Below are 13343 nucleotides of genomic sequence, written 5' to 3' on the forward strand. Positions count from 1 at the left end.
GTGTGTGTGTGTGTGTGTGTGTGTGTGTGTGTGTGTGTGTGTGTGTGTGTGTGGGTAACATTCAAAGAATTCAGGAGGATAGGTAGGATACCATTGTCCTCAATGCTATTGAGAAAGTTAGTTCAAATGCAATTCAAAGCTGTAAAGAATGAAATTCTGACAACCAACATAAATAATTCTGATGAGGAGAAAATATGATAGTTTATTCAACTTAGATGAAAAATATATCAAAAGATAGGGAACTATGAGGATAATTAGAAAAGAACTATATTGTTTTTAAGAACAATCTCAAGAGAACTAAATGTCAGAATGAGCTAAGGTTGGAAAGAAATGCTACAATTCAAAGGACTTTAAGACTACTGTTTAGGGTAAATTGGATAATGATAAGGAAATATTGCAAGCAAAATTACACAATTAGGATCAATTTAGAGTTGGAAGGGTTCATTTAGTCAAACCCCTTTATTTCACAGGTGAGAAAACTGAGTCCAAAATGTTTAAACGACTTGCCAAATGTCAAGTGGCTTAAGCAGTAATGGAAGCTAAGTCAAATTGAGACTTCTTTCCACTGGACCACAATTTCAGGAAACGTGGAGTGAAGTCAAAAGCCATGATAGCTCTTACACAATTAGTCTTCTCAATGGATATGATGATGTTGATATTAAAAAAAAGAAAAGAAAAAGAAAAATGATAGACATCTCCTTAGTTCTCTCTAACCTGTTTTAAGAAGCATCTCCCTTCTCTGCTTACAACAAACATTTATATTTTCTATTTTTAATCAAGTAAATTAATATGACTAGAAATGAGAGAGGAAAAAATATTAAGTGAGAGATGAAATCCCAAATAAATAAGGAAATAGTGTCCACCTAACTTTCTTCTGTGAATTCAGGTCAACAGGTCTGCACAAACCACATAGCCATATTCTTAAGGGTTTGACAAATGCAATTGTTGAACTACTCCAAAGGTACATGGGTTGAGTCTAGAAATGACCTGGAGACTCTAAAGGGATGAAGTGAGGAGAGAGTATATTCTATGTTGGTTGGAATGGTTGGGATTGTTGGGTGGGCACAGTTTATGGAAAGGTAAGGTATTGCCCATGTCAAATTGAAGGAATAACTAGTAGACCAATTTTGCTGGGTCACAGGATATGAAGTAGAAGATCATATGTAAAGAAAAGTATGTGGGAGCCAGACAAGACAAGACCTGAAATGCCAGGATGAGAAGCTTATCCTTTATCCTAGAAGCAATAGGGAGGTTGTCAAAAAATGACTGTTCTGGGTAGTGAGTGGAATGGGTAATATCTGTGTCACCAATATGTTAATTTATTAGTTGTGTAGAGAGAAGATTAGAGAAAAATGAGACTGAGTCACTAATTAGTCAATTCCTTAAATACTCAGGAGTTTATTGCATTTAGACCAAGTCATCCAAAATAATTTAGAGCTATAAATTGATTATCTGTTTGCATTTTATTTTCCCTTTTTTACTCAGTGTGTTTCACTCATTCTTCGTAGAGAAGACAAAAGCACCAAGAGTTCACTAGTTCCCCTTTTTCATTCTGTCATCTGTTAACATTGCACCATCCCATGCAGAAGTATTATAATTTCCTTTTATTCTTAAAAGTCAGAGCATAGTTTAAAAATAACTAAAATGCACATAGGGATTTGAGATTTGCAAAGTGCATTACAAATATTATTTCATTTTATCTTTATAACAACCCTGGGAGGTAATGCTATTATTGTCCACATTTAACAGATGAAGAAACTGAGGCACACAGTGAAGTTAAATGCTTTGCCCAGAGTCACAAAGCTAGTGAAGATCTGAAGCCAGATTTGAACTGAGATGTCCTTGACCCAAGGTACAGCACTCTACCCACTGCACCAGAAAGCTGTCCTTTATAGTTTTCATAAGACTTTACTGATTCTAACCTTTAGATTTCCTGGCACAACATATCCTTTATGGCTTTTAACTGTATCAGGGCCTTTGTTGCTTGAGTCAGCTGAGCAAGGTCATTTTTTTTGTATTTTTTTTAAGGCAATTGGGGTTAATTGACTTGCCCAGGGTCACACAGCTAGTAAGAGTCAAGTGTTTGGTCTGAGGCCGGATTTGAACTCAGGTCCTCCTGACTTCAGGGCCGGTGCTCTATCCACTGCACCACCTAGCTGCCCCCAAGGTCATTTTTATTACAAGTTTTCCTGCCTTTTCTGACATCTTACATGCCAAGATTCTCACTCGAGGACCTTTACTATTGTGCTTGCCCTCCTTCACAGCTCTGTAATGTCCTTCCTTCAACCATGTACCCTGAACTGAATGTAACACTCAAAATGAGGTCTGAAAAAGGAAAAAGACAGTGGGACTAGTACTTCATTATTCTTGGAAGCCATGCCCAAGATAATGCAGCTCAAAATCACATTAACTTTTCATGACTATCACATCACAGATATTTTGAGTGGCAGTCCACTAAAATCCCCAGATCTTTTCAAGACAAAAGCTCTAGCCTGTCAAGATCATTTTGATCCTTTGACTGGTTAGGGACACACATGAGGACCTAGAGGGCCACATGTGACCTCAAGACCACAGGTCTCCCATCCTTGAGGGCAACTAGGTGGTACAGTGGATAGAGCATAAGAACTGGAGTCAAAAAGATCTGAGTTCAAATCTGACTAGATGTGTGACCCTGGACAAGTGACTTAACAGTTTTTTCTTCTGTTTCTTAATCTATAAAATGAGCTGGAGAAGGAAATGGTGAAGCACTTTAATATTTTTGCCAAAAAAAAAAAAAAACTCCAAATGAGATCACAAAAAGTTGGACATGACTGAATAAACAACAACAAATCTTTTCCACTGATCAATCTCTCTATTTTTAACCAGAATAGCTTGGGTGATCACTTCTTTGTAGTATAGTTTGACTTCAAGAAGTACTAGACCTCTTTCCTTCCTACTTTATTTCATTATTTCTCTTAAGATTCTTGTCTCTTTGTTCTTCTAGACATATTTGGTTATCAAGTTTTCTAGTCCTATAAAGGACTAGAAAAGGACTGTTTTATTGTTATAAAACAATATTTTGGGAGTTTGTCTTTTTATAACATTGGATAATTGTTTTAGTTTTGGTAGTATTTATCATCATCATCATCATCATCATCATCATCATCATCATCATTATTATTATTATTATTATTATTATTATTATTATTATTATTATTATTATTATTATATTGGGTTGGCCGATCCATGAACAATCAACAGTTCTCCAATCATGTAGGTCTATCTTTATTTCCTTACCCAAAGTTTTGTAGTTGTGATAATATAGTTTTATTGTGCCTCTTGGGTAGGTAGATTACCAAGAATTTGTTCTGTCCTGTTTTTGATGAAATCATGCAAGGTTTTGGTAACCACCAATTCCCTTAATGATGTTCTCCAATCACCTCTTTAATGATCAGTTTTAGAATTTTCATAGGAATTATTGTTTTCAGATAATGTTCTCTTTACTTGTTTGAAAATCAGGACAGGGGACAGAACCAACATGGCAGACTAAAAGCAGTGACTTGCTTGAGCTCTCCCCCCCAAACCCCTCTAAATAGCTGTAAAAATGGCTCTAAACAAATTCTAGAGCAGCAGAACCCACAAAAAGACAAAGTGAAACAAATTTCCAGCCCAAGGAAACCTGAAAAGTCAGCAGGGATGTTGCACTGTTTCACTGGGCTGGGAGGGGAGCACAGTTCATCATGGGCCATATCAGCAAAGACTGGGCCTCAGAAATCCTGGAGCAGGCCTCAGAGGACTGAATCATGGGCAGCTGTGGTGGTTTCCAGACTTCTCAACACACAAATGCCAAAGACAACTTAGAAGGTCAGTAAAAAAGGTCTATTAACCACAGTGAGAGAGAAGCTTGGTCCAGCCTGGCACAACCCCAGGGTGGCATGTGCTTCCAGAGCTCTTGGCCCACAGACAGAGGGGGGATCAAGTGGCTGATCAGAGGGGGAGTGCAGGGATCTCTTTGCTGGTGCTGAGGCAAGATTCTCTTGCTTTGCCCGTGCTTGGATCTGGGTTGCAATTTTGGATAGCAGTACTGGGGTGAGAAGGAGTGCTGGCATGGTGGAGCTTGTAGTGGTGGTGAAGAGGGAATCCCCTTCACACTTCCAAGGCAGAAAGGAGTGCTTGTCATCCATCATAGACCACAGCACAGGCCAGGAAAGGAGTAAACACTTTGCCTTTGATCATACCACCTTGGAAGAACTGAAGATTTACAGGTCCCTAGAAGTATCTCTGAAAACAGCTGCACAAAACCCCTACAGCTTGGGACAGTACATTCTCCACATTGGAAGCAGACCAATATATTAACAAAGAGTTTGAAAGTCAAATGATTGGCTGGGATCATGAGCAAATAGTGCAAAAAAAAAAGCCAGACCGTAGAATCTTATCTTTATCTACTTAACTTGGTTATCAACTCATTCTTAGGCATTTTTGTTCTCGCTTGCCTATTGCATTAAAAAAAAAAAAAGAAAAAAATTTCTGAACATTTCTGCCTGTTCTCTGTTGGCTATCATCTATCCACTCCAATAAAAAGGCCTGTCCCTTTGTTGATCCTCCTTTTTCTCCAAATATAGCTTTAAACTTTTTGGTTGTTCTTAGTTTCTCTTTTGACCTTAGCTCATTCTTAGTTTTTAGTGATTCTGACTTTCTTACATCTACATGTCATGTTCTAATATACATCTCCTACTACCCAGCCTTATTTATATTTCCTGTACATTTTTGTAATGTAAACTGGTTTATTGAGATCCCTATGTATCCACAGTGATTTCTTCATAGAAATCCCAGTTTTGGTTTGTTTTTGTTTTTTGGTTTTTTTTTTGGTCATTGGGATTGCTTCCTTTTGTATTTTCAGAATTTCATTCTTTAGTATTTCCTAAACTTTTGATGTGAATTTCCAAATGTAGTAATGATAAATTCCTCATAAAAATAATCAATCTTTTTTTCTGAACTCTTTGAAATCTGTTTTTTTTTTCTTTCCAAAATTGAACTTTGTATCAGATGATATCCAATGTCCTCCCCTTCTCTATCACAGACAGTGGAATGAAATGAATACTTTCCTCCAAAGTTCTGATCATTTTACCCCTGGCAAAGAGTTATTTCCTTTTAATGAAAATTAGACCCCAAAAAGAAATCTCCCTTGTTGGTCCTTCACTTATTGAAGGAAGAGATTACCACTAATGCAACTCATCAATTATTAGTTGCTCTGTTTTTGGAAGAAAACTCCAGCAGATATGTGGATAATTGAAGTATCCCATCATTATGATAGCATTTATTTGTGCATATTTGATGTCTGTTTTCCAAATTCCTTATCTGTTATTTCTTTCTAGCCAGATGATCTGTTATATGATCCGGTGATAACTTCTCTTTTTCCATCTTTTGACCTTCACATAAATTCTTTTTGTCATGCATTCCATTGTGATTCCTAGATTTCCTCACATGAATATATCTCATTAATATACAATTCTAACCACCTACCCCTCATTTCTTTTAGCTATCATATTTGTACAACTGTCATGGCATCATCAACAACAATATAAAAATAAAAATAACCAACAATACAAAGACAGTAGATCTTTCTATTTATGTTACCAAGTCATCAAACAGTAGCTTAGGTATTCCCAAGCAAAATTTATTTTTAAATTTACTACCCTTCTGTCCTTCCCCTGCAACTTATTGGATAATTTCTTACTTCATATTGTCTGCCATTGTAGTAGCTGTTTCTTCTATATCATTCTTTTTTTTCTTTTCTTTTTTTTTTTTTTTTTTAGGCAATTGGGGTTAAGTGACTTGCCCAGGGTCACACAGCTAATAAGTGTCAAGTGTTTGGTCGAAGGCTGGATTTGAACTTAGGTCCTCCCGACTTCAGGGCCGGTTCTCTACCCACTGTGCCACTTAGCTGCCCCCTTCTATATCATTCTTAAGAGCACAAGCAGCTTCATCCTCTTTAGTACAACCAGATCACTACTTTTCAGGAAGAGCCTCGTATCTATTTTTAAGTTCTAATTGTAGATGTTTGCTTTTCTCTTATTTTTCTAATATTCTGGCAGTTTCTTTCATCCTGGCAATAGACATTTCCTCTCCTCAACCTCAAATACTCATTTTTCCATTAATCTAGCCTCTATCTATCTCCTATCCATCTCAACTGTCACCTACCTATTCATTTATCTATCTTTCTACTCATTTATGCACTAGTCTTGTTCATGGGTTAGGTTTCAGTGATCAAAATATACATTCCTTTGGGAAGAGCACTGACAGGTAAAGATATGATTTCCTATGTGTACAGAGGGAGAGGAAAGAAGGAAGGAGCTGTGTTGTCCAAGTGGAACTGGTAAGTTGAGTCCCCAGTGTAGAAGCTAGTATTACTCACAGGTTGTTGTTTGTCCTTCATTCTCAAAGAAGACCATGACATCAGGAAGGTGATGTCATGACTTGCAGGTGAATTGGATTTAAGTGAGGGAGGGCTGTACAAAGTCACCAGGTTCACTCTCTCATCTGGAGCCATCTAAGTCCAGTGGCAAGATATAGATCAGGACAACATGAGATGGCCCAGATGCACTGGGAGCCATTGGCCTTTTTGAACTAAAGTCTGTCTGAGGTAATGCCCATTCAGTGATTAAGGCTAGGTAAAAATGAAGCAAAGAATGGCCTCTTTTACCTAAACAAAACAAAACAAAATCCATCTGGGAGGGAGGGTTTTCTGGCCAAAACAGAAACAATTGCTATTTACACTCACTCTGAGTCATCAGAATCCAAACAATGACCAAATGACATTGTTATTTCAAATGAGGCTTGGGCTGGAACCCATCTTGCCCAATTGATGAGAGTCAGATGGCTCTGGAGGAGAGAGTAAAGCTAATGACTATGCACAGCTGACTTTCACTTAATTCCAATTCACTTGCAAGTCATGGCATTTCCTTCCTGATGTCATAGTCCTCTTTGAAAGCAAAGGACAAACAACTACCTGTGAGCAGTAGTAGCTCCCCTACTGGCAACCCAAGCTGAGAAGAGAAGGCACAGGAAGTGAAGAGAAGGGAAAGCAAAAGAAGGTAAGGAGGATAAAGGGAAGATAAGACAAAGCAAAACAAAAGAGTCAGATTAAAAATAAAGTTAGATAAAAGAACAAAGCAAATGTAGATCTTTTAAAAAATCATAATGCATATTTTTGAACAATTGACATATCTACTCAAATAAGTAGATATGTATTTAAATCACCACCACAAAATAAAGACATGAACAAAAACAATCAAAGTTAGAAAAGTCAAAATAAATTGATCATAAGACCTGGAGTAAGATTGAGAAGTAGAAATATGGCTTGGTCTCTGATCACATTTGTAATTTTCTTCCATATATTTCATATGTATTTTCAAGAGTACAGGTCTCTTAGACAAGTCCCAGAGAATTTTGTAAACCACTGTGGGAACATATTATGTGAGAGCTAGTACTGTCATGCAGATGGTACCCTAGTTTATCTCTCTTGAGGAAAATACCTCTGTGCTTCTAATGAACTAGGGAATGACAGTGCCAATTGCATTGATACATTTGAAATCTTCTGTTCTTTTTTTTTTTTTGATGAGCCTTTTATTCTGCATCTTTACTTGTATGCCTCATTGGCCTTGCCACAGTCCTCTTGAAGGGCATGCCAGTAACAAAATTGACAAGGTTTAGTCTTGAAAGATGATTAGAAAGCACCAACAATATTCAGGTATACCACTTTATACCACTGTTGATTGAAGGGTAAAGTCTATGATTGTAGTATGTAAATATTTCCTGGCAGTAACTCAATACAGGCAGAACTCAGCTCAGTAATGAACTGCCACACTAGTTCTTTGCTTATTTCTGTAAAGCCCCAAGTTTACAGTTGAGTATTTAAGAAGCAAGTTTACAATGATCCTTACTCAACCTTTAAAAAAAAGATTAATAGTAAATTAAATGCTGACACAAAGTAAATTAGAAAATCAAATGATTCTGGAATAATGAACTTTAAAGAGTGTACCAATTATGTTGAGCATGCAAAAGGCAAGGTATGTAAATGAAGCCCAAAGCACCAGGCCACCACTGTGTATATAATTGTGTGAAATGTATTGGGAGGAGCACATGTTTGTAATATTTTTTGAAGTTCCTTGACTGAGTCAAATTCAATCACTAAACTAAATTCTAAAATAGAAGTTAGATTCAACTGGCAAATATATCTTATGAAAGAAATGTTACATTTAAAAGGATAAATAAAACTTCAAAATAAATATTTAAGACAATTCTTTCTCCACTTTAGTACTATATATAGAGAATTAGTAACAGTGGCAAAGAAAGGAAAGTCAGTTTTGTTGAGTCCTTTGTTAAGAACAAAGAGTTTTGGGCAGAGGTAAAATTCAGATCTTGTTTCTTTAATTTAGCTAGAATTGAGAAATTTAGGGCAAATACTAAACCTAGTTTAAGCCATGAAGAGAAATGTGATATGAAGGCTGCTTTACTCTGCGGGGAGGAAGAATGAATTCAAAAGGATAGACCAGCAAATGAGAAGTCCATAAATAAATGTAATTGAAAACACCAAATGGTAAGAAATACCCCAGTGGAGAGAACCAAGTGAAAAGAAAACCTTCAGGTTACAGACTGCATACAGAAACAATAGTTCTGGATGTGATCACATCCCCACAGGGAAACAAAGGAGTGCTGCTTTCCCATGTCCAGAGAGAAATGAAAGAACCTGCACCATAATTGGCAGAAGGATACTCTGAAAATCCAAAGCTTTCCGGTTCAGATACAGCCTGGAGAGTAAGACCCTGGGGAATACGCATCAAACACAGAATTTTAAAAAAGGGCAGTGAGCAGGTAGCACAGTTTCAACTTGACCCAGGATGAAAAAGACCTAATGACTTGGGCATTATACACATTCCTCCTCAGCAACTTTATGATCATTGCCTTTTTTCCATTAAGGGAAAAAAAAATATATATATATATATATATATATATATATATATATATATATTGTAGCTTGTCTAAGACAAAGGACAAACAGTTGTTTACTAGTAACAAGAACAACAACGAAAAGTAAAGTTGTAGTTGCATGAATCTTTAATGATGCTATTTGATCCTTTTTGGTATTGCTCCAGGGTAAAGGCATTATCTGCTAAAATTAATATATTTTGTCCTTTAGATATATAGTTACCTAGAGGCTAGGGTGAGTAGATACATTTTTATCAAGTATGAAAGTAAATATTTTCTTTTGTTGCTATCACACAAGTAAAGGCATTGTACAAAGAGTAAATTAAGGTGCCTTGACTGGGTAAACCTACCAAGGCTTCTTGGACCCCAAAGGTTTTCATTTTTGGAATGGTTATATCAATAGACTCAAAGTCATAGCTTCCAAATATCAGCATGTTCTTGACTGTCAGTTCTCACAGCAGGCTTATTACATCATTAGTTTAATTATTAGAAACTGATGGGATGAATAACTACATTATGGTGTTATTTCTTATGCAAACTCTTAAAATCTTCATTTTGAAAGCGATTTTGGAAAGAAGCTTTTTTTTTAAGTATCAAAACAAGAACTATCTTTTAACCTGTTTAAAAAGTTCTCTCACCTAACCCCTGTTGCTTGGAATCCCTAGACATTTTTTTTTTTAAGATTGAGGTGGACTTTCAAATTACATGACCAATAAGAGAGAGGAATAGGTATTCTCATTAGGTCCTCTCACAAACAGAAAGGGGCAGATCAAACAAGAGATCAAAAGTAAACAGATGAACTATTAAGATATTGTTTTAAGTATACAAAGGGATAAAATAGAAAGCAGAATTTAAAGAAATAAAAGAAGTATCAGTGAAAAAGCACACCTTAAACAATTGAACTAAAGCACACATGTTCCCTCTAAGTGAGTCAATGTGTTTTGTGGGACTAGATTTCAGAATTGATGAGCTGAGAAATGAAGAGAGTGGAGATCAAGGACTGAAGGGATTCTGTGAGATACTCTAATCAAATTACTGGATGAAGAGGAAGGGAAGCTTCTAATAGTCTATTCAAGTCTTGGCAAACTATAGCCCTTGGGATAAAAACGACTATTGCCTATGTTTGTATGGTCTGAGAATAGTTGTTATACAATAAAGTATTATTGCATTTATTTATATATATACATATATATATATGTATATACATATATATGAATGTATTTATAACTATTCTTAGCTCATGAGCTATACAAAAATAGCTGGCTGACTGGCTATATTTGGATATTGGGCTGCAGTTTGCCAGACTCTGAAGAGGGGCTTTATGGGAACTCAAGAAATGGAAAAAGTGAGGATTTGTAACAGTGGTAAGGAGAGCAGTCTTTTAATAGTGAGAGAGTATCCCACTGAAGATCACTTCTACTTGTATCAAGGTGTATCTGAAATGAGAGATGGAGACTTTAGATTTACTCTGCAGAGAATTTGAACATTATTGCTTACAAAATATATAACTGTGGAAAATAGATTGTACAGCAGAAAAGAAATTGAAATCCTGTAGTTAACCAGTAACCAGAAGAATGGGAGGGCATGGATACAGAGAGAAGACTGAATTGCAAATGGGAAAGAAAAAGATGATAGAGAGGGCAGAGGATTAAATTTAACCCAAGATTCATTTCTAAACCAGGGTAATCTTTAACATTGGGTAATGCAGTAATATTGATTACTGATCTCATTAATTTATACTTCTAAGAGTGAGGCACAACAAGAAAAAAAAATGAGGCAAGTTCTACAAAGACTATCAACTTAGCTTGAAGAGAAAGTTCAAACTTGGTAATCAGAAGGTTTAATTTCATGACAAATACAAAGATATTAAATAAAAAATATGTAACCATGTAGATCTTGAATCAATGAATGAAAATTAAGAATATTACAAAGGGGAAGAGAACAAGGTAAAGGAATCTTTTATTATTTTTATTTTTTTTAGGGAAATGTGAAGAAAAATAACAAGTGAAGTAGAAGGGGAGGAGAGAAGGGAGGATTTTGAACTAACCACTTAACTGGGAAGGGGGAAAGGAGGAGAAAAAAGGGAATAATTAGATAATGAAATAAAAAAGACAGAAAAGAAAATCAACACATTAAATGAAATTTCAAAGCTAAGGGAAAGATTGACAAATAGAAAAGAGAGTGATAATGATTAGAGTAACCTCCATACTTTGTTAAACAAAGAATTTCCATAATCTCAAATCTCTTGAATCACCCTATCAAAATACGCCTAGCAGTAATCACCAAAAGACCATTCTCCACCAGTGAGCAGTTTAAATATCAACTAGCTACAATTCTTCAATAATCTCACTTCCTCCTAGAATGTCCACTAGAATGAATCAGCACAGATCCCCAGGTTCAGGCAACTCTCTCCCGCCATCCAATGCCTGATCTTACTTGATCTATATAAGAACCCTAGACACTGGCTCTGGTCACAGAACATGCAACTTTGTCCCTCTCATCCTTTCCCCCTTCAGCCCTGAACACACCTGTGTGTTGCAACCATGGACTTGGAGCTGGATATTGCCATGGAATCCCTCATCGTATCCCATGCCCACTCTGGCAAGGAAAATGATAAGTATAAACTGAGCAAGAAGGAGCTGAAGGAACTACTGCAGGCTGAGCTTTCTGGCTTCCTGGAAACCCAGAAGGATTCAGATGTAGTGGAAAAAGTGATGAAGGAGCTGGATGGCAATGGGGATGGTGAAGTTGACTTCCAGGAGTATGTGTGTGGTGCTGGTGCCAGCACCAATAAGCACCTTTCACCATTCCCACCTTCACTTTCCACATTAGCCCTTCCTCTACCCTCAGACTCTCCCAGTTCACTGTTCCAGGCTTGGTCATAGCATTTGTGGTGTACTGCTACATTACACATTAAATGATCCTTTCAAAAACAAACAAACAAGCAAACAAACAAACAAACAAACAAAAAAACAGTAAACACATCTTGGGTTTTATTGGGTTGGGGTATCTGATTCCATTTGGGGTCTGAAAGTGATGTTGCTTTAGCACTAAAGCCCAGCAAATCTGATTTATTTCCATCTTCCCTTATTGCAGTTCTTTATGGGGAGTGTAACCACTTAATAAATCTATCTTTTTTTTTGTCTTGTTTTTTTTTTTATTTTTTTTCTGTGCTTCATATTTCCTAGCACTAGACATTGGTATACCAAGCCCTATTAACCCTGTGTTAATAAAGGAATGGGTATGTTTTGGGAATGAGGACAGTGAACAGGTCAAGGGAATACGGTTCCAGCAAAGTAGATTAAAGAAAAAAAAATCTCAGAAACAAGATACCAAATTACATGACGAATAGCAATAAGAAAATATAATAAATATTATTTATAAATGGAAGAAAAATCACACTTAAGTCTCACAAATGTTAAATGTGAATGAATTAAATAATTCAATAAATTTAAAAAAATTATAATGGATTAAAAAAAAAGACAATTTTCCATTCCTTCATCTCCATGTTTTAGTTTCCCTGGCTTCCTTCAAGAATTAACTCAAATTCCCCCTCACCCTACCCAAGCTTCTGATCTCTGCTGTCATTACTTACCTATCAGCTTATCAATCACTGGGTCTAGAGTCCGAAAGACCTATGTTCAAATCCAGCCTCAGTTACCTTGGGTAAATCACTTACCTTCGTTTGCCTCAGTTTCCTCTAATATAAAACAGGTATAATAACAATATTTGCCTCACAGGGTTGCTGTGAAAATCAAATGATATAATATTTGTATAAAGTGCTTAGTACAGTGTCTGGCACATAGTAGGGACCATATAAATGCTGATTTCCTTTCCTTTTCCTTACCCTACCTTGATTTCACCCCATTTACTGTTTCTATATCTTGTATATACCTAGTTATTTATATGTTAGCAGTGAGGTGGTCTAGTTTATAGAATGCTAGACTTGGAGTTAAGATAACTTGAGTTAAAAATCCTTCCTCACCCACATACTAGCTCTGTGACCATGGAAGCAGCATTTAACCTGTCAGACTCATTTTCTTAGTCTGTAAAATGGGGATAAAAACTCATATCTCACAGGATTTTTGTGAAGAGCACATTTGATTATGTGTGTGTTTATGTATATGTACTGTGTTTCAAACTTTAAAGCACAATATCATGCTTATTATTAATGTTGTTGCTACCACTGTTATTGTTATCACCTACTTCCATTAGAAAATATCTTCCTTCAGTGCAGAGATGGTGCGTTTTACCTTTCTTTCTATCTCCAGTGCTTTACCTAGTACTTGGTAAGCAAGTCCTGAAAAAATACTTACTGAATGACTAACTGAAAGATTAAAAACTTTTGCAACAGAAATCATTCAACTAGGATAAGA

Source organism: Vombatus ursinus, unplaced genomic scaffold, assembly GCF_900497805.2.
Source record: "Vombatus ursinus unplaced genomic scaffold, bare-nosed wombat genome assembly UNPS02014802.1, whole genome shotgun sequence".
NCBI lineage: Eukaryota > Metazoa > Chordata > Mammalia > Diprotodontia > Vombatidae > Vombatus > Vombatus ursinus.